Source organism: Emydura macquarii, unplaced genomic scaffold (genome assembly GCF_026122565.2).
Source record: "Emydura macquarii macquarii isolate MOO-44397 ecotype Brisbane River unplaced genomic scaffold, CSIRO-AGI_Emac_v2 contig_1045, whole genome shotgun sequence".
Classification (NCBI taxonomy): Eukaryota; Metazoa; Chordata; order Testudines; family Chelidae; genus Emydura; species Emydura macquarii.
In genome coordinates this window covers 6,620,054-6,643,167 of record NW_027131182.1, presented here as the reverse complement: position 1 = coordinate 6,643,167, position 23,114 = coordinate 6,620,054, and the positions used below count along the sequence as shown (strand labels likewise).

General features: G+C 38.7%; 1 protein-coding gene across 4 annotated transcripts in view; it reads right to left on the bottom strand.

Moving 5' to 3' along the window:
* DCC (DCC netrin 1 receptor) overlaps nucleotides 1-23,114 on the bottom strand; it is a 653,315-nt gene that overhangs the window by 531,236 nt on the left and 98,965 nt on the right. Inside the window, exon 1 of one of the 4 annotated variants that reach the window (XM_067545414.1) lies at nucleotides 18,258-18,321. The exons of the other annotated variants lie outside the window; for them this stretch is intronic. The gene's annotated coding sequence lies outside the window, so the exon portion shown is untranslated. Of the gene's footprint in view, nucleotides 1-18,257; nucleotides 18,322-23,114 lie in introns of those variants that run through there. 4 annotated transcript variants of the gene reach the window in all.

The following is a 23,114-nucleotide window of genomic DNA, read 5'->3' as shown; positions in this document are numbered from 1 at the left end:
ATTATTGTTGGTGAATCTGAACTGAGTCTTGTAATTATTATTATACTATTATTTGTATTGTGGTAGCACATAGAAATCCACGTAATGGAACAGGACCCCATTGTGGTAGGTGCTGTACAAACACCGAACAAAAGGACAGTCATCCCCAAAGTGTTTACAATCTAAGAAATGAAACCACTGAACTGCCCACGTATTGCCTAGCTTCATGTTTCATGGGCAGTCCAGGTGTGATATACAAAAGTTTACATGTTATATTAGAACATGGATTAGCACCATTTGATGTTTTTTGGTATAGAAATCAGTCTCACAAGACCTCTGGTACTTTTGGTTTCCTACCTGGTTGGAAAGACCATGACAATCACCATCTTAATGGTTTCTCAGCACTTCTTTTTCCAGTGCCAGCTACAGAAAGGGCAGAGGCAAGTAAAAATGGTAGGAGAAAATAAACGGAACATTGTTTCAACCTCAAAAAGCTTTTGGTTTGGGTTGAATTTGAGGTTTGAATAAATAGTGATCTCAATCTGATGCTTTGGCCCATCCCAAGTAATTTGAGGGTGCACACACTGTCTAGCTTGCTGGGATGGATTTGATAGGTTTTTGTGCCTGCTTTAAACCTATAAATAGGCTTATGCTTAACATAACAAAGTAACCAGATCCAGATAAAAACAGATCCTCTGATCATAGTTCCAAAATATGGCCCCACTTACTTATGTGCAGTCTGTCTAACACAGCTTCTCTTATCTCAGACTCCCATAAATAATATTCTTTCAAAGGAAATGATGAAGCCCTGAGGTAAAACTAATATTTTAAATCTCTATCCCTTGTAGACTACAAAACTTCCCTGCTGACCCTGCCCTTCTTGGGTCCATATTGATTTTTCAATTAAAAATTTATCAGGACTCGAGGAAGTAATAAAGCAGCAAAGAACAGTTAGAGAGATCCGGGGGGTGGGGGGGGGGGGATGATGAGGGCATGGCAGGGAAAGATGGTTGCTTTGAGGGACTGAAAAGGACCCAAGCTTCCAAGAGCAGTTGATGCATGCAATATCCAAATGTAAGATAAAATGGGTCCATTACAGAGGGAATGAGAAAGACAGAACAGGGAGGGGGAAACCGAGACGATCAATGGATTAGATTTCTAGTGAAAAGGTTAATTAAATCTTTTGCTGGCTTGTACTTTGGGAGTCACTTTTCCTAATGTAAGTATATAAAGTGCCCTTTTCCTAGGCTCCATTTTCACAAATAGTTGGTGCATAGGAAAAAAGCCCACAATAAATCACTTTACTTTCTGAAAGGTAGAGTGGTGCAAATGTATAGCTGTTGACCTGCAAATAAATCTTATTAGCCAGACATGTCTATTGTTGCCTGGTGAATTAACTACCAGCAGGCATTTTTTTTCTTTAAACAACAACCACCACCAGCTTATAGTATAGGAATATACTATTACAATAGATCTGTGCAGACCAGTATTTGCAAACCAGCCTGCATAAATCTGTTTGGCTAGGTCAGTCAAGTCGCTCCTCCAAAGCTTAAGGAACAGAGAGTTTCATAAGCAGAAGAAATTGTCACTGAACCGTCACTGTATTTTTACCGAAGGTCACTGGTAACGCCACAACAGCAATATTTCTCTCTCACTCTCCACCTCACTTTCACTCTGACTATCATTATAACTGATGGAAAAAGTTCAAGTTGCATGAGAATTATGCAGGAGACTACTCCCCATGATGCAGCCAAGGCCCTGCCCCCTCTGGAACACCAGGCCTCCGGTGGGTGCAAAATCAGGGTTCCTGGATGTGGTGACAGGCCTTCATGCAGATTGCAGAGGCGTGGAACGATGGGGTCCTTGTGCATTCCCTACCCCATGCACCTGCCTAAAGGTTTTTCACAATCCGGCCCCAAACGTACTTATTTTGCTTTTTAAAAACTGCTCCTATTCAAGGCTCCATATGCCAGCATTACAACCCTCTCATAATGCTAGGCAGTACCTTCTTCCCATTCAATCCAACCCCTTGGGAACAGCCTGGGAAAATAGGCTTCGCAGCCCGCTCTGAAGGTTACTAAATCTGGGCTTTGTTGGATCAAGGAAAGGAAAATCTCCCAGCTGATATGACCCCCTACTGAGGACCTCCGGACAAAAGTATCCAGAAACTAAGCTCAAGAGTCCCACTGTATGTCAACTGTCAGAATAAAAAACAAGGAGAGAGGCATGTTTTCCACCAAGAGGAAAATGACAGCCATATACTATGTAATTAAGCCATATCAGGTCCAGAATCTGTTGTCTTTATGTTCATTTTTTCACAGGGTAAGAACGGGCAAAGTTCCCCAAAAAGCCCGTGAGTCAACCAACTAATGTCTTTATCCACAAAACATCCTATATTTGTAGCTGGTCTAAGTAACCGCTTCATGTGTCCAAATCAGAACCCAAAATTACAAACACCCTCAAATTTTAAGGTGTTCAAATCTAGCCTTGAACCAGGATGATACTTTGCTGATAACAAGCTAAACCCAAACATCAAACTTTGATGAAGATGGTATGTTGGTAGAAACTATAATAAAGAACAGCTTTATCAGACACATAGATGAACATATTATGTTGGGGAAGAGACAATATGATTTTTGTAGAGAGAAATTATGCCTTAACAATCTGTTAGAATTTTGAGAGGGTCAACAAATATGTCGACAAGAGTGATCCAGTGAATACAGTGTACTTGGACTCAGACAGCCTTTGACAAGGTTTCTCACCAAAGGCTCTTAACTAAATTAGGCAGCCCTGGGATGAGAGGAAAGGTCTTCTCACGCATCAATAACTGTTTCAAAGACAGGAAACAAAGGGTAGCAATAAATGGTCAGTTTTCAAAGCAGAGGGAGATAAATAGCAGGGTCCCCCCCAAGGATCTTTATTTGGACTAGGGTTATTCAACATATTCATAAATGACTTGGGAAAAGGGGTAAACAGGGAGGTTTGCAGACAATACAAAAATACTCAAGCCAGTTAAGTCCAAAACAGACTGCAAAGAGTCTCAAAGGGATCTCACCACAGTGGGAGACAGCAACAAAATGATAGATAAAATTCAATGTTGATAAATGCATAGTAATGCACACTGAAAAACACAATCCCAAGTATGCATACAAAATTATGGGGTCTAAATTATCTGTTTCCTCTCAAGAAAGAGACAGTTCTCTGAAAACATCTGTTCAGTGTGCAGCAGCAGTCAAAAAAGTTAACAGAATGTTAAGAACCATTAGGAAGGGGATAAATAATCAGACAAAAATATCATAATGCCATTATATAAATCCATGGGATGCACACACTCTGAATACTGTGTGCAGTTCTGCATTGCAAAAAAGATATTAGACTTGAAAAAAGTACAGAAAAGGGGACCAACATGTTTCTATATGAGAAGAGACTAAAAAGACTGGGATTGTTCCATTTCAAAAAGGGATGACTAAAGGGGGATATGATAGAGGTTTATACAAGCATGAATGGTGTAGAGAAAGTGAATAAGGAACTGTTATTTACCCCTACACATCACACAAGAACCAGGAATCACCCAGTGAAATTAATAGGTAGCAGTAGCAGGTTTAAAACAAACAAAAGGAAGTACTTCTTCACACAATGCACAGTCAACCTGTGGAACTCATTGCCAGAGGATGTTGTGAAAGCCAAAAGTATAACTGGGTTAAAAAAAATAATTAGGTAAGTTAATGGAGGATAGGTCCATCTATGGCTATTAACCAAGATGGTCAGGGATGCAACTCCATGCTCTGGGTGCCAGAAGCTGGGACTGGATGACAGTTTAAATTGCCCTGTTTTGTTAATTCCCTTTGAAGCATCTGACACCAGCTATTGTCAGAAGATAAGATACTGGGCTTGATGAACCACTGGTCTGACCCAGTATGGCCATTCTTATGGTAATATGAAATTATTAAAAATCCAGAATAAAATTGAATTGAACAGAGAAGAGGAACCTAAAAGATTATAGAATGTCATTTTAATTGATATCTGCACCCATTGCACAAGCAAAACCTATATAATGAAGCAGGTATGATACATGTGTTCTGTCAATCATGTAGGCCACTAGCTGTTTTGTTTGTTCAAATATCTGTTTGCTGATATGTGCATAGTCAATTTTTGAGGATATAACATAAGAAGCCAGTTTGATGCAGAGAATGTCTTTACTATACATTTCTTTGGGTGGCGGGAGGAATTGCAGAGCACTTAAGAAGAAAAAAAAATTAAAAAAACATTTAGCAATTTAAATATTCATGCAAATGAGCTGAAAATTTCCACTCCTTGGGATTGGTCATGCCATTATCAAGAATTTCAATTCCAGAAATGTGATAGTAAAAAGGAAAAAAATGCTGGCACATGGAACCAAATGACATCATTGTGATGGTAAATCAGATTGAGAAAGTAAATGGCATCATCTGGCCTTCTGATGTTTTTAAAATAAAAACACATTGGAAAAAGATCAAAAAGCCGTACTTTGCATTTCACATGGAACAAGATCTCCAATACAACAGAGGAAATGAGAGGAACAAGCAAAAGACAAGGTTTATGATAAATGACCTATTTTTTAAGTGGTCCCAGTGTCAATCACTCATTTAATTTTGACTACAAAGGAGCATTCTCCCTAAAGATTGGTGATCAGCTGCTTATGATCAGAATGATGAAAACAATAAAAAGTTAGTGTCTGTCCCATTCACCTTGCTTTTCAGAGGCATATAATGCAGCCTGGAGAAGTTAATTTCTCATAAAATCAAACAGCAGAGATGCTTGAATCTAATTATCTTGATCCTCCCCAGCAAGGATCACTAAATTAATTATCAATATAACATAGCCTCTTAAAAAAATAAGGAAATCTACTTTTGCCAACAAAAAAATGCAGCAGAACTTCTGTCTGCATAGATTTCTTTTGAAATCTAAAAACTCTTTCTGTGTAAAAGCAGTTAAGAAGCAAGAAAACTGATGATTCAGTTTTATCTGGCTCAATAATAAACAACGTTAGTCTAGAGGCAAATATATATATATAAATCTGCAGTCTATGGGCTTCTACTATTATATACTAAATCTATCTTTGATCTTCAGAACAATCACTCTTAATATTTTATATCTTTAGGATGATACTTAAAAACCTGGGCTAGAACTTCTGTTGGTGTAAATTGTCACAGCTGCAGAATCTGGCCTACTGATTTCCGTGGAGGTATTCTGATTTCCAACAGCTGAGGATCTGGCTCACTCCCTTAGACAAATAATTTCAAGGTCTCTCATCATTTACATCTAGAGCACTAAGTATAATTTTAAATATTCCCAGGCTTCAGGAAAAGTTCTAGTAAATAACAGCTTTCTAATAAGATGTTTTCCTTTAACTTTCAAAGAAACACAAAGAAGATTAGAAAAACAACAGCATTTTTCTCCCCTTCACTATCACCATCTTTGCACAATTTTTTTTCTTTAATCTGCATTCTGTCTCCTTTCCCCACACACTTCACTTCACTGACCAGATTAAATTCCTCATCTACTGATCTTTATTTAAAAAAAAAAAAAAAAAAAAGTATGGAAGCTTTTGTTTTCCCCTCAGTGGACCTTCTGTGTTTCTTATGTATAAATGAAAGTGAAAGAGTGAAAATATATGTTGCTTGATGAACATGTTTAAGTATTGACCTGTCTGTTTCCCTTTTTAATTTTTTTAAGATGGCACATTCCCAAAGTTGCATTGTTCACTTTGAAGTAGTTTCCCATTGTTTTCCCAGCACCCTTATCAAGGACTTCTGACAGATGACCCATCAAAGACTTGTTCCTTTGTCTTCAAACCTCCTTATTACTCTTAATTTTTACTGAAAAGGGACAATCTGCTTGGCCTACTGGCTCTTCTTTTAGGAGTAGCAGTTGGTAAGCCAGGGGTCTCCATTGGCTTTTATGCAGAGCATGTCTCCATCCCAATTATCCCAGGAGAAGTTCTGCATAAATTAGCTGATATTGTTACTAAAGCTGTCAGGAATAAATTGTTCTTATTTGCCACAACTGTCAAATGGAGGGAGGGGATTCCAAGATGAGCTTTGACACACCACTGCTGCTCAAAGGCAGACATGCAAATGCTACCTCCTGCCAGGGTGTTGTCCTGACGACTCTAGCCCCGCTTGGGAGATATTTTTCTATTATTAGTTTTAAAGCAACAGCCATAGTAAGACTATCACGTTTCTGTATATATGCCAAAGAATCACTGACTTCTTGAGCAGGGAAAAACAACAGTCAGAACAGGACCATGCATAAAATTACCATTTTAATTCCCAAATTTCACATGCATTTCTAAGGGTTGGCCTATACTAGAAAGTCATTTTGGTATAACTGCATCTTTCAGGAGTGTGAAAAATCCTGTGTGTAGACAGCGCTAGGTCGATGAAAGAGCTCTTCCATCAACTAGCTACCGCCTCTCAGGGAGGTGGATTCACTACAGTGATGGGAGAACTGTAGTGAGGATTTATACTAAAATGCTACACCACTACAGCAGCACAGCTGCATCTTTGCACTGTGTTTCTGTAGTGCTTTACATGAAGACAAGCCCATAGCCTAAAAGTAGAATTTAGGAACATAGGGCCCAATTCTACTCCCATGACAGTCAATGAGAATTTTGCTAATAATATGGATGGGAGAAAGATTTTGCCTTGATGGTAATTTACAAAGGGGGAGCAAAAAATATCTTATATTGCTTTTAGTCCATGTGAGAATATTCAGTCATTCATTTTTAAAGATTTTGGAACGATTCTCTATAGCCTCATACTCTGTGTCCTTGTTCAACACCAGTGAAAAGTGAGTGCAAAATGAATGTAAAACACCTACCAATTCAAATACGTTACTCACTTATGTTGGTGGTAGTGTTTTGCACCTACTTTTCACTAGTGTCAACGGCTACACAGGAGCACTAGAGGCTCAGGAACCTGGACTCTGCACCACCTGCTGGGTACTCTTCCCACAGATGTGAGTAACTAGGCCTGCTTTACCTTTCATTTACATCTGTGTAAACCAGAAGTAACTCCACTCAACTCAATGAATTTACACAAATGAAAAACTGCTTTACTGATTTTCATCCAAATAAACTGAAGGAGGCCTTCTTCTCAATACCGAAAGTTTTGTGCCTGGTAATCTGAGTGACTTGTGTGGAGTGACTTCTGACTCAGACAAGTGACAGCAAGGGGGTAAATCAGATCCAAGGACTTTTAACTTGCTGTTAGTTTGTGTTTTGTGGTAGAACCTAGAGGCTCACTTCAGAGACCAGGTTCCTATTTTGCTAGGTGCTGCACAGACATGCAATAATAAAAGAAAAAAAAAGATAGTCCCCCACTAAAAACCTTATAGTCTTAGCTTAAAATCAGAGGCAACAGGTGATTCAACAGATAGAGAGGCAGAGAACAAAGTAACAAAACACATCAAATAATGCCAGTGTTACAGGAAATTCTGAAAACCATTTGTTTTTTCCTGAAGTTCCTCAGAAATATTTTTCTATATGAAACCAACCTACCCAATTTCTCAAGGTTTCAAACCTGACAATATTATCAGTTTTCATTCCCCCCGCCTTTTTCTTACTCCTCCACCCCTATTTCCAGCAGCAAGCTCAGAGCATTACCAACTTCCTTGCCATTGTCATTGTATCTTCCAATCACACTGAAAGGAACATCTATCTTCCTTAAAGAAATGTAGATAGGGGTTGCTGTAGGTTCTTAGGTAGATGCAGAATTAATAACCAGACAGAAAAGTGGTTAAGTCTCTGCTTCTCACTTACATCAACAACCACAAAAAATATGATTTTGCTATTAACTGCACTGCAACTGCTCTGAATCAAGAACATGATGCAAATTGATTAACAGTTTCTGGTTGCATATTCTTATGCAACATTTTAACTACAAGAGATCACACGCTGGATCTTTCTGATGTGATGGGGTGTCCACCCACCACAAGGCCTGGGGGGGTTAAGATGGCTAGGCAGGCCAATTAACCACTTAGGCTGCACCTAGAGGAGAAGCCAGAGAGCAAGGACTAGTTGGAGAGCAAGCTCAGCTGGACAGGAACAGAAGATGCCTGTATAAAGCCCAGTAGTTGAGAGAAGAAGGGCGGCTGCAGAGAGAGAAGGTACAGTCATTGTTAGGATGAGATAAGGCAAGTTAGGAAATAGCCCAGAGATACAGTAGTAAGAGATAGGACTGTGCAGACCCTGACGGCTTGTTGTAGGGTCCCTGAGCTGGAAGCGAGTGTGGAGGGCAAGCCTGGGTTTCCCTCAGGGCCCCCACATGGGGCATACTTTATTGGGGCCCGGAGGCTCTGGGGGGCCCGGCCCAGGCTGCAACCCCCATTACCATGAGGAAAAAAATTTCATGGCTCATGAGATTGTATGTATGGGCTGAGGGATTGTGGTATGTGTGTGGGAGGGGGCCCACGTTACAAGTTTGTACTGTGCCTGAAAAAATTATGCTTAGGCCCTGGTTCCCCTACCAGCCATGGAACCATTAAGGGTGGCAGTGAAAGGGAAGTCTGCCTGGAACAGTGGATCCCGAGAAACTTGGGACGTGTATATCCCCCCAGAAGGGGAGAACTACAGTGATCTGGCCAGAGGACCAAGCTGCAATGTGGGAGCAACTGAGCCCCGAGAGACTAAGACTGCAAGAGTGACGGAGTGAGTAACAATAGGGAGGGGGCCATTGGACTGGTGGAACCAATACCAGAGGTGGCCAGAAGGAGGCACTCCAGTGTGTCACCCTATGACGGTGGCCATTTATTACACTTAAGAATCAGGAATGATAAGGTGTAATTTCAATACATTAATAAAGTTAATCTGCTTCCTACTACTAGGCATACCCGTACTGTTTACTCCTTCCAACTACTGTACACACTGGCTATGCATTAAAGCTATTGTTTCTAGCAGTCCAGTTACTTTAGAGAAATATTTTTGGAGAAATTTCAGTGGAACTATATTTCTTTTGGAATATGTGGTTCCATCAAATTTCAAATCCTTTATGGAATTTAGAAAACATAGGTGAAAATGTTCAAAAAATGTCAAAACGTCCCATTTCAAAATTTTATTGTAGAATGACTTTCATTTAGAATTTTTTTTTTAAATTGTTACATAATACCAAAAATAAAATGCAAAATCAAAACAAAAGATCTTGATCAATCCCAAACTTTTAAAAAAATTTCCTTCATAGAGAATTTTGAATTTTTTGTATTTATCAGTTCTAATTAAGAATAAAGACAAATTTTGAAATTTCAAAATCCTTCATAAAATTGAACTTCCATTCTCCACACAGCTCTAACCAGGAGTTAATCCTTTTCCCACTGACATCAAAGAGAATGTTGCCATTAATTCAAAGGAAATAATATCAGACCCTGTTCCATCTTGTTTAAAAACCAGGTGGGATTTTCAAAAGCGCAGATTAGGTGGGAGAAAATATCTTTCCTAGGTTGAAAAGTTCCAGAGGGGTAGCCGTGTTACTCCGTATACAGCAAAAACAACAATTAAATTTGTTAGTCTTTAAAGTTCTACAGGACTCTCGGTGTTTTTCCTAGGTTAATGCCCGCCGTATCAACAACTTTTTTTCCTGTGTCACATATAAAATTACTCCTTTATGACTTTCAGGACATAGTTACTCATTCCAACTGTCAAGAATCTTTGGCTGATCGCAACACAGTGAATACATCCTAACTATAGTCCTAAGTGAAAATAAATGTGTTTTTGTAAGAAAAGAAGCCCAGATTGTACACTATTTATGGTGAATAATGACACTCCTTATGAGTAGATTGGGGGTAACAGAAACTTACTGTTATACTGACACTCGACTGTTGATTTAACATTAATTTTCTGTATCTATTTGTCCTATGCATCTAAATAATTTCAAAGCATTTTGACATAATTGAATTCTGTAGGAAATTAATTTGTTCTTTAAAATGAAAGCTGAGCAATTTTCCTGAGAGTTCCAAGTTTGAGATTTATTATCAGAATTTAGCTATGCCCTTGCTAGAGTTGGTAAAAATATCCATCATCAATCATATTCATTGTAAATTTTAGGAATTTTTATAGAATTATTATGCCTTTTCAGTAGGAACATTTAGCTCACGGCAAGACAGGGTGTAAATCTACCCCACATTAGCCTGCCACACAGTAATAGTTCCTGAAATGGGACTAGATCAAAGAATACTAAGGAACTATTAGTGCACATCACCAAGGTCCATAAAAAGAGTTAGTGCAAACCAGGCTAGTGCAGGGTAGATTTGCACCCCAGCTTGCTACAAACTAAATGTTCTTGTAAACAAGCCATTAGACTGTGTCCATTCCCTTGCTAGATTAGGATATATTCTCCTGATAGAATGCCTCTTCCTGTCTTATTGGGGTGGAGGAAGGATGCTTGGTTGGACAGGCAGGGGACCAACCACACTTTGGGATCCTGGTTGGAGCTGGCAAACCTTCTGGACCAGGTGCCCTTCTTTTCCTCTCTCCCTACCCAGATGTACTCAGGCTTCTGGGTGGGTGGAAGCTGAAGCTGGGAAGAGTGTGGCAATGAACCATAACAATCCTGGAAACCCAAATGTAACTATCAAAGCTGGGATTCCAGGATTGCTGTGGGTCTAAACCAATCTCCTTCAGGTTCAGGAAGGAATTTCTCCTTCTGGGAAAGACTGGAAAAGTGAGATTTTTCATGGTCTTCATGGTATGCTGGAGGCCTGGTAAGTGGAGATAATAAATATGAGACAGTACCTTAAAAAAGAGAAAGGGGTAATAAATATTGGCACAACTTATTGCTGGTGGATAGTGCAGTTAGAGATTTCAAGGGGCCAGCTTTTTTAGGTAAATCTGAGCACAGAAGCTAAGGGGCATTGATTCCCCTGTTAGCCTGTGTGGAGAGCAGAAATCTGAAGGCTCAGATCTCTGCTGTTTGTCTCCTCATTTTCCCTTGCAGATGGAGGGTGGTGGGAGTCAGCTTTGGGCTGAATCAGGAATTGAATACTGGGGCTTTGGTTAAAGGAGCCAGGGTTCATTCTTTGGTCATATGACTAGGAGCCATTCATCCCAGCACTGGACCCAATTAATGCCAGGTGGTTGGAGGGTGGGGGGAAGCTCACCTCTCTTCCCTGCTTTCTCCTCCTTTCCCCACTCCATTGTCATATTTAATAAACTTGCTTCCTGCCACTTTAAATCCATTCACACATCTCTTGTCATTCTCCTGCAGGTTTTGATCAAAAGTTACTGGTTATTAAACTGACAGTATAGTTAATTTGTATTAGACGGCTGCCCTGGAAGTTAAGGTACTAGAATTTGGACAATCTGGGTTCAGTTCCTGGCTTTGCTACAACCTCCTGTTACCTAAACTCTCTGTGCTCCGATTTCTCATCTATAAAATAGGGCTAATAATACTTCCCTGTGGGACAAGGTGTTATGTGGCTCAATCTACACATTCTAGAAAATGCTGAAATACTGCAGTAAGGGAAGCCACATGAGTACCTAATTAGACAGTGACAAAAACAACATGTGAGACTTTTCTGTAGTGTCAGTCATTGACAAAGGAATTGGGAGAAAGGGAGCCCTAGCCCACTTTATACATCTGCATGTGGACTTAGACTCTGATGATAATTACAGAAACACTGTCTAATAATTAAACATTATTATGCATAACACTGTTGGATTCCCTAAATATATACGTATAAATATTGTTTTCCAGCATTATTGTAAATCAAGATCAGATTATCCAGTTACAAACTGGCAACTTCTGGATGACTTCCAATCTCTTTCATGCACATCTGCTCTACACATCAACAAAATGTACAGCACCCAATGCTGCACAATTCAACATAACAATTTAAATATTTTGTATAATTAATTATATGTAATTAAACTTAATGTAATTACTTTGGCATTGTCAGAGGTAACAACTTTATAATTAGTGTGCCATCAACAAATGACTTTTTTCTTTCAATTTGAAAAGCAGCTCAGAGAATGGAGATATCCCATATGTTTGTAATACTTGTGAAATAAGCAGAACACCGATCAAAAAGGAAAAATTCCAGCTCATCAACCTCCATTTTCTGATTATGCTCCTTAGTAACACAGGCCCTTCCCAAGCCCAGTGGCATGTCACCACAAATATTAATAACTTTCCATGCAGCCTGCTTAAAGTTCAGAGGTCAGACACTATCCTCCTCTACTTTTATCTGCAAGAATGGCCAGCTAGCCAGGACATCATCTGGGACAGAAAGCATACATCGTCACTCTACGATGTCTCAGCATAGCCAGTAAAGCTATGTCTGTCTACCTGCCACACTCCACGAGTCAGGAATTTAATTAGACTATAGTGTGGAGAAAAGCATCTGTTTAGTTGTTCTCTTCAAACTTATTTATAGTGGCAATTTTGTGGGGGCTTTTTAAACTTGATTCCCATGATGTAGATGTGAGCTGTTTAACTTCACCAGTGCCATTTCAGAAGTCTTACAGTACTTAAAAGTAATGGCCCATATCATACATCAATTAGTATAGCAATAAAGAGATTCTATTCCCAACTCTGCATCTGGCCTGCTGTGTGATCTTGGGCAAGTCTCTTCACCTCTCTGTATGTTCCCACTCTTTGTCTTGTCTATTAACTTCAGGGCAGGAACTGTCTCACATTATGTGTATATACAGTGCCTAACACAATGGGAACCAAACTGAGACTGGTTTGTGCTTTGGTAATATAAGTAATAATCGTCAATTTTGCATTATGCTCCAGATTTATTTCCTTTCATAGTAAATCCTGGGATTCTATGGTGGTATGTATCTTTATTTAGAGCAGCCATCACTTCAAAACAAAACAAAACAAAACAAAAAAATTGGCATCATAAGTATTTATGACACCATCAGATCTGATTCCCTGCAGCCTTTCCCTGTACATAGAATGGGAGAAATGTTATCATTTTTCATAGCAATCCCGATTCATTGATATATCGATATAAATATCCTGTTCTCAGTTCACCCAGGCAATCACTGATGTCAAAAAGATTGGCCAGGCGAAACAAGAGCAGAATTCAGTTCATAATGTGCTTGTTAAGGAGAAATTACTGGCAATGCTGGAGTCTCTTCTTTACCCACCTAGACAATTGTAATATTTTTTCCACACTGCCCCGAAGGATGACCTGTTGGTTTCTTTGAGACACATTTGCAGTCAATTTCAAAATGAGGCTTACACTTAGACTGCAGCACTTGGTACTTGGACAGTTTGATAAATGTCACGCCGAGTAGAGTTTCTTTCGCTAGCTCTGGACTTTGGACTAAAATTTGCCTCATTCTGTGACATGAAATTGGTTGATGTTCTTGCTTGGTCTTTCATTCTGATAGTTTTTACTAGAATTCATTTACTAATGTAGTGCATCTTGAATCCTTATTTCCAACAGAATTCAACTTTAGAAAGGAAACCAAAGTCTCACTAGTTTTTTTAAACACATGGTATTTTTAATCCAGTTCTTTCTTACTATCACGCACCCACATTCAGCACTATCTATACAAAGGTCTTAAACCTCATTCTGATCTCACTTCATTTACTTCAACAAGATTATTGGTTTTACATCAGTTAAAATCAGATCAGAATCAATCCCTTTGTCAGCTTTCCTTTATAAAGTCTATTACATAAGGGTTATGACTCCAAGCATATCATGCTGAAAAACTGACCCCTTCCCCCAAAACAGAATATCAGCATTTTAGGGTTTGATCAGTGAATGCTCAGAATTTTTCAGGGGTGCTCAGAACCTTCCAGGATCAAAATCTTAGAAATTTTTTTTTGCCAAAATACTAAAAAACCTGTTTCACTTTTAAAAAAGATTTGTCCAGATTTAAAAGTTATGTGTATCTGTCTGCATGCTATAATATAGATTATATATATCTATCATGCACAAAAAACCCCTATATTAAAAAGAAAAAATAACAAAAAAATCAGTCTGTTGCAGACTAGTTTTGAAAATTTCAGCATGAAAGGATACAGTGTAGCACAACTTATAAACAACTGAAACAGGGTCTTTTAATGGGACATGTCAGGCAATCTTAATTATAGACAGCACTACCAGATTCACCTATAACACATCGATTGCAGGCTTGAATCTCTCATACAGCAGACAAAGCTATTTTCTGTGCTACACATAAGACTTATTTTCAAATTCAAAACAACTTCCCAGCTAACCACAAACTCCTGTTGTCTTTCTGAAACAGTACCTTCCTTTCCTGGGATCTGATTTACTTCTAAATATAGAATGATAGTTGAATGTGACCATGTTTTAACTTTATCCTTCTAAGAAAGTGAGGAAATAGCACACACCTTTTGTGCAGGCAATCAAATTTAATCGATCATTTACTTGATATAAGTTTGGGAAATTGTATTGAGAATTAAGGTTATTTAAAGAATTCTGGACAAAAACCTTCCAACTTTGCAAGGGTCATCCTAATAGGAAGCTCTATTGCCAGAAGAAAGTATCAGGATGATTTGTTTTTTCATTTTAAATAAGAAATGTTCAGCAATTAACATGCTTAACTCATAATAAACAAAGGTGTCAATGTTGTATCAGATACTGAATTAAATAATCAGGGCGAGATCCTCAGGTGATGTAAGTCCTCAGGCTGTATATTATGTAGCTCAATGTTCAGTGAGTTACATATTCCTCTCTGTGCCTGACCCAGAGGATACGGCTGTGCTTCAGCTTCCAGATAGAGCACAGGTTCTCAAACTAGGGAGCACAGAATGTATTCTGGGGTGGCTTTAGGGGGAAAAAAAAAAAAACTTATTGCACACATTTTACCCACCAGCAATGAATAACTAGCAAAGCTGATTCCTCCAGATATATCAGGTCCTCAGATGATGCTATGCACTTGACTCTAGATGGCAGTGTGCATTTTGACAGATTTCTGTTAAGCTTGCATGGCATTATATAAAGTCATTGCCATCTATACATTAGTCCGTTTACTACGACGTGGTGTGCACATTTAATTGTAAGCATGGACCACAATCACGGTTTTGCTTTTGCTCTTATTACAACGTATCATTGGCTCAATCTTGCAACAGAAAAAAGACAACTCGAGTGAAAAACAAAGAAGCTGAAACTGATTCCAGTGAAGCACTGCCACAGCGTATATCAGTATCTGTACTTGTGTGGAGGATGAGGAGGGGATATAAACTACTAAAGACACAAAGAAGGGAGGCATGATGAAATACATTTGAGAACCACTGAGCTAGAGGAATTAATCTTTAATGATAGAGGTTCAGTCTTTGATTCTGGAGGCCACAGGTTCAATCTCAGATGATAGCCAATCTGATGATTCTTCTAACTGCAGTGTGTTATTATAAGGGTAGTAGTCGTGTGGCTGATGGGAGTTTGCATTGTGACTATAGTTCTTTTTATATACTAGTACTCATGGTGGAGTTGTGGCCATGCTGAATACTCATGATTTGTGCTTTTTTATTTTAAGCAGAGACATGCTAAACAGGAGAGAAGAACCACCCTTTTTTGCTACGTACCCTAACAGTTTATAATAAAATCTGGGTAATTTTAGGTCTGACATCTCCTTTCCAATAGTGGGGAAAAACATGTATATTTCCCCACTTATAACTCTGCTGAATGAGCTCTTTAATTTCTAGTGAAGAATACACTGTCCTTCCTCCTTACCTAAGAAAACACCAGAGTACTTGTTGAAAAGCAAAGGAAGTCCATGGGTTAATGGAAAAAAGGCAAAGGTTCAGTTGCTCAACATGATGTATTCACCCTTTATGAGTGCTTCAATTCCACTACACAGCACATAGAAATTTATTCTTGCAGTCATGCATGGAGGATTTAAGGCTGGCTGGCTTGTATTTATGGCATGTTGCAGATAAACAATACAAGCAGTTTACTGACACAGATGGTAAGAGTGCTTTGTTGGGGAAATACAGGGTGTCATAAGGAGAGCTGGTCAGGAACTGGAAATTCCAATTCAGAATGAAAAGCTAAAATTGTAAATTTCCCAGGAAACCAATTCTGAAAAATTTCAATTTGGAACCTTTGAAAATTTATCCTGATAGTGTCAATTGGTTTTGACTCATCTGGAAACCTACAATGAAATCTTGACTCACTGACGTCAATGGCAAAATCCCATTGACTTCAAAGGGATCAGAATTTCATTCCAAGTGTCCAGCATGTTTTTTCCTTCCCGTTTTCACATGCATTAGGAATTAACTTTGATAAATACCTAGCAAAAGTACAAGTATCCTGTCTCATTGAGCTATAGAGGAGAAGGTGAGTTCTTACATTTTATAAGAAAAGCTGACTGACAGTAGTGTGACATTCATAGATTTTAATCATAGTCATATAATATCTAGTCTGACCTCCTGTACAGTTGCATTTCATTCAGCTACTCTTGTACTGAGTTTAATAACTTGTGTTTGACTAGCCCATATCTTACAGAAGGGCATCTAGACTTGATTTCAAGACATCAAGAGAAGAATAATCCATTAGTTCCCTTGGTAGTTTGTTCCAATGTTTAATCATCCTCACTATCAAAAATGTATGACTTATTTCTAATTTGAATTTGGCTGGCTCCAGCTTCCAGCCATTGGTTCATGTTTGTGATATCAGGGTCTTGGGCAGCCACATATAGTAGTCAGAGCCTGAGTCTGCAGTGATGAGACAGAAGTCAAGAGTCAGCTAGCTCAGGATACTAGAGGCCCAGAGGCAGGAGACAAACTGGAGGTCAGGAACCACTAGTCAGAAGCCAGGTATCAAGCTGGGTCAGGATGTCAGGGGGAACAAAGGCATACAGTCCAGAGCAAGAGGAGCCCAATTGTTCAGACAGCTTCCTGTTCCTCCTGTTGGCTTAAGGAGGGCCAGTGGACTGATCAGCCACTCTGGGATTCTGCCAATTGGTCCTCCGGGGCAGAGCCTCACACTCAGGCTGGGTTTCAAAAGTCCCAAGTAAATTATTCACAGCAAACAGCTGGGTGGAAGGTTGGCGCTTGGCTGCTCCCATGAACTCTGCAAGCCTGGGTTCAAGATCCTTTTATCTGCACAGTTAGTCACAGAGACATCTAGTATCTTTACAAACCATCTGGTTTCATTTTTGAAGCACCAGGGTCTAGATGACTGAGTTCAGGAATTCCTGGGTTCTAATTCCTAATCAGTTCTGTCACTGATTTATTGTGTAGCCATAGCCAAGTCATTCAACCTCTGAGTCTCAATTCCATCATCACTGAAATGGAGACAATTGCTATAAATCCCTTGCAATACCTCTGAGAGATAGCTGTGCTTATGTGGTGCTTGGAAGATGTAAACACCTCTATAAAGTGCTATGTATTACCATCTATAGCTCTTTTCTGTCATTGTTACCTGCTACGGGGGTCTTGATGTACAGTGTCTGGGTTGGATCCTGGCCCTGCCTTCATCTCCTTTGCACCACTCTGATGGCACAAAGGGGACAGAGAGTAGGGGAATTCCCAAGTGGTGTAAAAAATTAGTATATCCACCTCTAGAGTGGGGCAAATAACTGATTCTTTGGAAAATCTGGAAAAAGTAGTCTGAGGTCATACCAGAACCAAAAATATTTGAAATTATGGTGAACTGAAAAGTTGGAAACAATTTATTCTGGGTAAAACGAAATGCTTTGTTCCAGCTAATCTGAAATGTTTTATTTTGGATTTGGAGTATTTTTAAATGTTTTTGAATTTTTAAATTAAAATTAAATTAAAGGACATTTCTAAACAAAAAGTAATTTTCAATGGAAAAATCAAAGCATTTCATTTTGAAAATGTCGTTTTTTTTTTTCTTTATATCTTTTGTTTTTTTCCAGAATGAACAGTTCAGTGAACCCAACAGAAATTTGAAAAATATTTTGGTGACACCAAATCTTCATTTTTTGCCAAAAAAATTGTTAATGAAAATATTTCATCCCGCTCTGCACCATTTGCTCCTATGCAAGCTCAGGGGCTGGGCCATTCCTAGCTAGATCATTGATGTTACCAGCACAAGATGAACCTGATGATCCTAGGCTGGCAAAAGTGGTCCCAAGGGTGCATCAGTTAGACTGCTCTAAATCACACCTAGGGTCAGTTCAGTCCCTGGTCAGTCACAAAATCAGGGAAGCAGAGAGGTGGCTCAGGGCCAAACTTTCTTCCCCTTGCACTGAACCCAGTCTTGAGCATCTGGCTCTGTATCTTCAAGTCCCACATTTTACTGTTGCACTTCTGAATGTTACACTAGGAAAGGCCCCGAAAGAAAAGACATGATGCTACCTTTCCTGTTGGTTTGTTTGTTTTCCTTTTGTCTCTGTCTTCTCTCAGCAGGGAATGGATTCTTGCCCCTTCTAAAGAGACTATTACATAGTTTGCCAATCATATCAAAGAGCAGCAATTGCTCAGTATCTTTCTGTTATGATTCCACAATTTCAGTGCCTATTGAGACAAAAAAAAAAAAAAAAAAAAAAAGGAAGAGGAAGATAGTAATTTGTTTCCCCTAGCAGAAGTTGGCTGTGTTGGTCATGGATTTCAATGTGCTGCTACAGCTCAAGCTGCAGTGACAGGAAAGAAGTCACATAATCATAACTCGCAGCACAAAAAGCATATTTGCTGTTTTTGTTAAAGTCCTGTCTATTCACATTGGGTACCTGTTTCATTTCACAAGCACATGACAGGCTGCACTGGGAGCCAAAAACCATATATTCCCTTAAAAACGTAAACAGGACTAAATAGATTGAATATGAATTTGTTATTGTTTTTTTAAAAGTTCTGTCTAGGTATATTGGGCACAGATTTCATTTTCCTACCAAAGCACAAGCCATACTGACAGCACATAAGTCAAATATTCTTATCTGTTTAAACACAGCGTGGACATATTTCATTTGTTGGCATCACGACACAGCGAGCTGCTTCAGCCATCTCACCAACAAACTCTCAATGCATCCTTCTCATTACAATATTTCACACATTCTCTCTTTTCCATGGGTGCTCAATATCTCTCAGCAAATCCTCTTTTTGCTTACCAAACTCACATTGGTTTCTAATCTGGAAGGAAAACTGGGCCCCCATAATGTCAAATATAAAGAAAGAGAAATAAGATCACAGGAGGGGAAGAATTTTCTAAAGCCATTTCCCTTGATATAGCAAGCAAATTTGCTAGAAAAGATTTTCAGCATGCATCTTACTACCACTACTTTTACTTATTCTCCTTATGGGTGAAGAGTGGCATAAGTTCCATCACTTAAGACGTTTCATACCAAACAACACACTTCGATGAACAAAGCATTTGATAATGTGCTGGAAGGAACAATCCTGCTGTGGGCTCACAGATGACTGGTTTCCCTCACTAACTTCTATGATTCTATGCCACAGCTCAGCTACTGAAATACTAGTAGGATTCCTTCAGCATTCTTCTCTGTCCTACACCACAGGGGAAAAACAGAGCAACATCTATCGTGAACATAACTGTAACTACAGTTCACCCTCATCCTCTTTCCACAATCTCAATAACAAAATATTCTTCAGAAAGAAAAAATGGAAGTAATCAAATCTCATGCTTCATGGTGCAACATTATCATTCCAAGAGTCAGTAAGGACCCCCCTTAACCTTATGTAGAACAATGAACAACTGTCCAGGCCCACTATTTGGAGAATGTTTTCACCATCCTCTGAAGTTTGGGCCACATTCCAGATCCAGGCAGCTGATGCAGGAATGGTCTGATGCTATGAAAACGTAGCTAGCCCATGACAGAATCATGAGAAGTATCTGAAAAATTCTATTACACCTATGCCTTTTCCTAACAGTATAGAGCAAGTGGGCGAGTTTGTGGTTTTTCTTATGTGTAGGACAAACTCAACCTTCCTCTTTGTTGGAGCTGGACTATTTCCCCACTGACATATTATACAGATTGACTGTGTCAAACTCTGGCTTTTACTGAAATTCCCCACTGTAACATACATTCAATTATGATGATGCTGATTGCATTGCAACAAACAGCAGCGGCACCAAGCTTGGAGCAATACGCAACGGGCACCTAAATTTTTAAAGGATGAATGTGAAAAACTTCCCAGGTTACATGTATTTCCTTTTAACGTAGCATGGATTGGATGAAATTACAGTCAGAGGAACTGTAGCAAGAGGAATAAATGTATTTGTACAGAGTGTATTTTTCTCTCTTTCTCCGAATTATAAGAACATAAGAATGGCCATACTGGGTCAGACCAATGGTCCATCTTGCCCAGTATCCTGTCCTTCAACAATGGATTCCAGGTGCTTCAGAGGGAATGAACAGAACAGGTAATCATCAAATTATCCAGCCCCTATTGCCCATTCCCAGCTTCTGGCAAACAGAAGCCTAGGACACTTCAGAGCATGGTTTTGCATCCCTGCCCATCCTGGCTAATAGCCATTGATGGACCTATACTCCATGAACTTATCTAGTTCTTTTTTGAACCCTGTTATAGGCCTTCACATTCCTTGAAAAACATCTGTGAGTGACTCCCACCTCTGAAAATAATATCTGATTGCAAATACATGATGAAACACCTGGATGCTGGATATGCACAGCTGTATGTACTAAGGCGATTCCCCTGCAGAGTAAGTCACATTGTTTTTTGATTTATTGTGGGTTGAGAAGTGGTCCTATTAGAATGAGAATAAGTCCACAGCACCATTCCAGTGACTCATTTTCCTTTCATTTCTTCCCCATTCTCTCCTCCCACTATACTTCTCCCCTTTTTATTTCTAGTCCATACGATAGCAATGGCATTCTCAGTCATGCACCGAATTACATTTCTGGCATATTATTTCTGTTGCGTTTCTTACATTAAACAGATTGTATTGATTAAAATATTTGTAAACACTAGTTAGAAGACATTATAAAACTTATTCTGAAAAATCTCTTTAAATATAATTTCTTTCTAATCTATCCTAGTTCAAGATAATGGATTCCTTGTTTCCTATGAATTATGTTAAAAGACAGACATGCTTCATTGTTAAATTTCTGAACTGTTTTTCCAAGCTTTCAAAAGCTAATACTATACTAATTAAACAAAATCTTGCTAGCAGCATCTACATGGGAAACTAAATAGTTATTAAAAATATTGGTGTAAATGTAAAATTAACTGTATTTATAGGCATTAAAATAGGGTTTCTTATTGCCTTACATTTTCAGAAATGTAATTTTCAGAAATTTTACTAGACAAAAATTTGATAATATTCAAATTCCATGATTTTCAAGAGATATGGTCACTTATCCTCTTGAGAGCTTCTGAGTTTACGACAGAAACTTTGGGAATTGACATTTATTCAGCCTAAGGATATACAGTATCCTGTATGTCTTTCTGCTGTCTTACCGCTACAGAGTACCCAGACACCTCTAGAACGAGGTTGCCCCTGGCATTTGACAAACGGTATGTAGCATGGGATTTGGCATTTAGATGGACAACTCAGTTTCTGGTATGCAGTGCTGTTATAGCCATGTCGGTCTCAGGATATTAGAGAATACCTCACCCAATATTACCTCACCCAACTCAGTTACTTGGTACCTGCAGTTCATTTAATGTTGAGTTGTTCCTATTTTCCAGTTCAAAAGTCAAGAGATTGATAACAGCTCTAAGAATCATGAAGCAATGTAAGATGGAATAAAGAAAAGAGGGTAGGTAACGGAAAGTACAATAGCATTCCATATAAAAGTAATTAGTGTTCTATAGGAAGGAGCAGACGCTTTTTTCTTTAACTACCTTCATTGTTAGCTTTACCCTATTGATTATGACCAATAATGGCTGAATACATTGATTTTCCTCTTCTTTTGAGTGATTTTCCATGTCTCTATACAAAAAAGAAAATCCTTCATTTCTCAGGGATAGGCGGCTTTCTTGTATGCTTTTTTAGACTGTTAGAAAACAGTCTGATTTGAGAGGTTTGAAGGGATTTGCTGTCTTTTGCTCTTTGAACTCTCTATTCTGAAGCACATATTTTCTTTTTTTTTTTTTTTGGTACTTTGGACAAACATAAGAGTCATGCTTGAAATACGGTTTTATTTAAAAACGACTTCAAACAAAGAAATACAAAGATGATAATTAAAAATACTGAATAGTTTGAATAATTATTATAGAATTTCCATAAGCATATAAATCAGCTATGAATCTAGATAACTAGGATTATGGTACCGCCCATTTATGAAGTGCCTGTTTCCTAAAAGATTGACTAGAAATATTTTATATTTATTTTAATTTTAATTTTTAATCACTATCAAGGCATAAATAATGAAAATGTTGTTATTTCTTTGGGAACAAAATTTACACTGATGTCATTTAAGCCCCAATTACACCCTCGGGGTGGGATTCTTCCAAAGTACTCAGCACCGGCCTAACTCTGCTCCCACTGAAATCAGCAGGAGTCCTACCACTGACTTCAGCAGGAGTAATCTTAGTAATCAGGCTAATACTGAATGCTTTTGAAAATCCCACACTTAACATGGAGTCATCTAGTACGTAAAAGCTTTGCACCCACCAGCTGCACCAGGGTGCATGTCACCCCTTGCAAACCTATTTTTTGAGGACTGAATTGGATTTGCCACACTTGAGCAGACTATTGGTCCATCTTGCCTCCAGCAGTGGACAATGACAATGATTTTCAAGGGAAGGAAAACACAACGAAAAAACCCCAAATCTACCTTGCCAGTGTTGTGCATGGTAGAAAACTACCCTTCTTGATCCTAGCAGATAATCACCTTGGACTTTTTGAAGGACAGAATCTGAATATGTGTAACTTGCAAAACGCCAAATGTTTTCAGTAATAAAAATATCAGTCTGCCACACCAGGATTCTTCTGAATTCCAGCTTGCTGCAGAGAACGCAGAGCCTGCCTATGGGAATTCCAATTGCTGCCTTGTCCCTCTTGATCCTTGCACAACAGAAGCCATTGTTTATTATTGTTATTATTATATACAATTACATTATTATTATTATTATTTGCACTTAAACAGCAGTTTACCTGTCTAAGTGTATCACTCAAATAAATTGCTGTATCATGTAATAGATGTTATAACAGCTGGGCCACAGCAAAACACAAAGAAGTTAAGCCAATGCACACTTTAGAAAACTTTTGTCCTTCCAGTTTAACTACTGAAG